This window comes from Dendrobates tinctorius, unplaced genomic scaffold (assembly GCF_039654945.1).
Source record: "Dendrobates tinctorius isolate UK_male_01 unplaced genomic scaffold, ASM3965494v1 ptg000086l, whole genome shotgun sequence".
NCBI classification, from domain to species: Eukaryota; Metazoa; Chordata; class Amphibia; order Anura; family Dendrobatidae; genus Dendrobates; species Dendrobates tinctorius.
In genome coordinates this window covers 18,211,633-18,217,761 of record NW_027361754.1, presented here as the reverse complement: position 1 = coordinate 18,217,761, position 6,129 = coordinate 18,211,633, and positions in this window count along the sequence as shown.

Here is a 6,129-nt window from a genome sequence, read left to right as displayed (position 1 = left end):
ACTGTCAATTGTTGAGGAAAAAGACAAACCCCAATTATTCATGTTGAGATCATGAATAAAATTATGAATATCATCATTGCTGTTATCCCATATAAAAAGGAGGTCATCAATGAATCTTTTATATAGGATTATATTGCTATACCATTTGGATTTAAAAATATGGGACTCCTCAAAAATACCCATGAAAATATTAGCATAGGTTGGTGCGACCTTAGAGCCCATCGCAGTCCCCAGCTGTTGATGATATAGACTACCCTCAAAAGTAAAAAAATTATTTTTTAAAATAAATTCCATGCCTTTTAAAATAAAGTTTTTTTGTGCCTTGTTAAGTCTCCTATCACTTATTAAAACTTTGTTAAAACAAGCCAACCCCAAAGTATGCGAAATATTGGAATAAAGTGACGATACGTCCATACTTAAAAATATAAAATTTGGTTTCCATTCGATATCATGAAGATATTGTATTAAATCAGTTGAGTCCCTGATGAAACTTTTCAGTGATGGGATATGTGTAACCATGATTCTATCTATAAAGTGAGACAGGTTACTAGTAACTGAGTCTATACCCGATATAATGGGTCTCCCCGGTGGATTTACTAAATTCTTGTGGATCTTAGGTAAATGATAAAAAAATTGTGTGCGGGTCCGTACAAATTTTAAAAATCTATATTCATTATTATTAAAGATATTGTTATCTTTTCCTTCCTGAATTAGTTTATCATAATTGATTTTAACACTAGGGATGGTTTCAAATGAAGTTTTCTTATAGTACCTGGGATCAGATAAAATTCTATGAGCTTCATTACAATAGTCTGACCTATTCTGCACAACTATACCACCACCTTTATCCGCTGAGCGAATTACTATATCGGGATTCGTTTTTAAGGATTCTAAGGCCGATTTTTCAGTTTTAGTTAAATTGGGTTTGGTTTTTACAGATTTTAATTCCTTAAATTCTTTCTGCACAATAGCGTTAAAGACATCCAGGTGATGACCTCTACTTTCAATCGGATAAAACTTAGTCTTAACCGGTACATCTAAATGAAACCCATCAGGATCTATAGTGTCATTATTAGATGAGTCTATATTAATGCTTTTTTGAACAGGAATAGATTCCTTTATTAAAAAATGCCTTTTCAGTGTCAATTTCCGGATAAAAACTTGCAAATCAAGAAAAAGGTTAAAATCATTAATTTTATGTGTTGGACAAAATGTTAGTCCCTTAGATAGGACACTAGTTTCATCTTTGGTTAAAACATAGGAAGATAAATTAAAAATGTTATTACTGCCATCATCCAAATTTACATCACTTTTAGTCTTAATTAAATTTTTACTTTCCCTTTCTTTTTTTCTCCCCCCTCTGGTTCCTCTATAGGATTTTTTCTTTTCCCGTTTTTTGGTGAAAAGAATTTTTTTATTTCTGTATTTTTCAAAATTCGGGGTAAAAAAGGAACCGTAGCATTGTTGTCTAAATTGGTATTATCAATCAGAACAGTTTCATTAGTTGGAGTGCTAGATATATCATTATCATAAATCGAAAAATCAAAGAGGGATTTTTGTGTGCACTCTGGAAATTCGATAAGAGCAGGTGATGGGATGACTACAGGGATGGGTGTAATAATCTTAGTTTTACCAATGATAGGATTTGCGGAATCAATGAGATTTTTACTCCCATTGAATCCTTTCATTTGTTCCTTGATACTATCTAATTGTTTTATAGCATTGATTAGAGGTGCTGTCATCTTCGTAATTTTTAACTGAGGTGATTTTAAAAGAACATTACCCACATTTCCTCCATTAAATTGCTCTTGTGCTGGGATAAGTCCATTATCCTTCATAGTCTGTAATTTGGTACTAGGGCAAGTCATACCAACTTTATCAAAAACGTCAGAATCTTTTTTGTTGCCACATGTATTTGATTCATTGCCACTACTAACCACAGTATCAGTTTGATTTGTGTTCCCTTTACCCACTATATTTTTATTCTTAGTTTTAGTTTTATTGTCATTAAAAATCCTGTAGTCCTCTCTATCCCTTTGCAATTTCTTAGATTTTTTTAAAATGGTCTCATGTTCAACCTGCATCACATGCGTTATTACATTTGAATTAATTTTTTTATATTCCGGGTGTTTAAAAAATGGGATCAGTTCTTTAGAGAAATTCAACACCTTATCTGCCGCTAGTTCAGCAAGCTTAGATCTCTTTTTGTATAGTAATAGTATCATTCTATGCATACATATGTCCAGACTCTTATCCCATTCTTCCGTAAAATCTGAGTCCATGGGAAATGGAGAATCAAAAACTAACCTTAGCCCCCGTGGGCAAATGTTCTCCTCCAAATAGATAGATAAAAAACGTGCATCCAGATTATAGTGTAGTTCTTCTTTCATAGCCTCTTTCAAGTTCGTGAAGATTTTCCGGAATACATTAGTCTCTTCATCCTTAAAGACCTCCGTAGTTTCCTCATTATGAGCTGTATATCCAATATTCCCGATAGTCTGTAGGATTAACCGTTCCCTTGATGAAAGCCTGTTTTGGAAATATTCCATCCTTTTTCACTGAAACGAACCCTCTGCTGCTTAATCAACCAAAACACCGGCCGAACTTTCCAGGAACCGCCAGAGAAATTCAAGGTTATTTTCACTAGAAGGTTGAAACAAAAGCGCAATAGGGTCTTATCCGGGTAAAATGTTCAATTACTGAATGTATTAAACTCACCTTCTCAAAGATAAAATAAAGCTTGTATAGTAAGTCAGCCTGCTGCACGTCCAACGGTCCACAGCGGAACCGCACCACAGTTCAATAAGGAATAAATTCTTGGACTTTGAGTGCGCTGCCAGACGGATTCAATAACCACACAAGGTTAAAAAAGTTAACCCTTTAATCCCTACGCGTTTCGAAGCATAACACTTCTTCTTCAGGGGTTGATACATGACTACAGAGAGCTGTCATCACATTTATACATACAGGATTCAAATTTGGCGCCCTCAGAGACACGAGGAGCGCCACAAAGGTCAAAGATCAAAGTGATTCAAGCGTCAAGAGTTCATAAAGGTTAAACATTCCCTAATTAAAAATAAATCTTTATTATGTTTTACAGATAAAAGAAAAAGAAGAAACTGACGTTTTTGATAAAGTTGGTATGACTTGCCCTAGTACCAAATTACAGACTATGAAGGATAATGGACTTATCCCAGCACAAGAGCAATTTAATGGAGGAAATGTGGGTAATGTTCTTTTAAAATCACCTCAGTTAAAAATTACGAAGATGACAGCACCTCTAATCAATGCTATAAAACAATTAGATAGTATCAAGGAACAAATGAAAGGATTCAATGGGAGTAAAAATCTCATTGATTCCGCAAATCCTATCATTGGTAAAACTAAGATTATTACACCCATCCCTGTAGTCATCCCATCACCTGCTCTTATCGAATTTCCAGAGTGCACACAAAAATCCCTCTTTGATTTTTCGATTTATGATAATGATATATCTAGCACTCCAACTAATGAAACTGTTCTGATTGATAATACCAATTTAGACAACAATGCTACGGTTCCTTTTTTACCCCGAATTTTGAAAAATACAGAAATAAAAAAATTCTTTTCACCAAAAAACGGGAAAAGAAAAAATCCTATAGAGGAACCAGAGGGGGGAGAAAAAAAGAAAGGGAAAGTAAAAATTTAATTAAGACTAAAAGTGATGTAAATTTGGATGATGGCAGTAATAACATTTTTAATTTATCTTCCTATGTTTTAACCAAAGATGAAACTAGTGTCCTATCTAAGGGACTAACATTTTGTCCAACACATAAAATTAATGATTTTAACCTTTTTCTTGATTTGCAAGTTTTTATCCGGAAATTGACACTGAAAAGGCATTTTTTAATAAAGGAATCTATTCCTGTTCAAAAAAGCATTAATATAGACTCATCTAATAATGACACTATAGATCCTGATGGGTTTCATTTAGATGTACCGGTTAAGACTAAGTTTTATCCGATTGAAAGTAGAGGTCATCACCTGGATGTCTTTAACGCTATTGTGCAGAAAGAATTTAAGGAATTAAAATCTGTAAAAACCAAACCCAATTTAACTAAAACTGAAAAATCGGCCTTAGAATCCTTAAAAACTAATCCCGATATAGTAATTCGCTCAGCGGATAAAGGTGGTGGTATAGTTGTGCAGAATAGGTCAGACTATTGTAATGAAGCTCATAGAATTTTATCTGATCCCAGGTACTATAAGAAAACTTCATTTGAAACCATCCCTAGTGTTAAAATCAATTATGATAAACTAATTCAGGAAGGAAAAGATAACAATATCTTTAATAATAATGAATATAGATTTTTAAAATTTGTACGGACCCGCACACAATTTTTTTATCATTTACCTAAGATCCACAAGAATTTAGTAAATCCACCGGGGAGACCCATTATATCGGGTATAGACTCAGTTACTAGTAACCTGTCTCACTTTATAGATAGAATCATGGTTACACATATCCCATCACTGAAAAGTTTCATCAGGGACTCAACTGATTTAATACAATATCTTCATGATATCGAATGGAAACCAAATTTTATATTTTTAAGTATGGACGTATCGTCACTTTATTCCAATATTTCGCATACTTTGGGGTTGGCTTGTTTTAACAAAGTTTTAATAAGTGATAGGAGACTTAACAAGGCACAAAAAAACTTTATTTTAAAAGGCATGGAATTTATTTTAAAAAATAATTTTTTTACTTTTGAGGGTAGTCTATATCATCAACAGCTGGGGACTGCGATGGGCTCTAAGGTCGCACCAACCTATGCTAATATTTTCATGGGTATTTTTGAGGAGTCCCATATTTTTAAATCCAAATGGTATAGCAATATAATCCTATATAAAAGATTCATTGATGACCTCCTTTTTATATGGGATAACAGCAATGATGATATTCATAATTTTATTCATGATCTCAACATGAATAATTGGGGTTTGTCTTTTTCCTCAACAATTGACAGTAATGAAATTAACTTTTTAGATTTAACTATTTTTATTAAAGATAATTCTATTGCAACAAAAACATTTTTTAAGAACGTTGATACTAACAGCTATATTCCTTTCAATAGTGGTCACTATGGAAAGTGGCTCAGGAACATTCCTGATAATCAATATAGAAGGATTAGAAAAAATTGTTCAGATGTAGGGGATTATAAAGATCAAGCAAAAATCCTGATGAACAGATTTAATAAGAAGAATTATCCTGAGAAATTAGTAACAAATGCCTATAATAGATGTCTTAATATGTCTCAGAACTTCTTGATTAACGGAAGAAAAAAAGAAGTCGAAATAGATAAGAATAAATACACTACTAATTTTATAACCCAATATTGCCTAGAGAACAAGGAAATCAGGAGAGTTCTCTGTAAAAACTGGCACATTTTACTCAATGATTCACTTCTGCAAAAAATTCTCCCTAATAATCCAATGATTACTTTTAGGAGGGCTCCTAATATTAAAAATTTTGTAGCCCCCAGTCGTTTAAGAAATAAGACAGAAACCCGAGTGATTACCAATAATACACCTAGGGGTATTTTTCGTTGTGGAAAGAAAAATTGTGCTTGTTGCAGCAATATTACACATAGAATGAAATATTTTAGATCCACTACTACAGATGAATCTTTTCCTATCCGTGATTTCCTTAACTGCACTTCTGAATATGTCATTTATCTAATTGAGTGTGACTGTGGGAGACAATATGTGGGGAGAACCACACAACCGTTACATCTTAGAATGAACTCCCATAGACATAATATTAAAAAGGGCTTTCTTTTGCATGGTCTGTCTAGACATTTCTCATTAAAACATGATAAAAACCCTCAGGGATTAAAAATTAGTCCCATCGAGCAGATTCCCTTTAACCATCCTGATAGGATAGGACAACTCAACAGGAAAGAAATCTTCTGGATTTATAGGTTGAACACTCTGAAACCTAATGGGTTAAATGAAATTTCTGAAGTGTTTCTTTGATATTTTCTTTGTTATCCCTAATGTCCACTAATTTATTAATCTACCTATTGTCTTTTTTAATCAGGTATATTTATGAGTTTTTATTGTATTTTTATAGGTTTCATATATTTT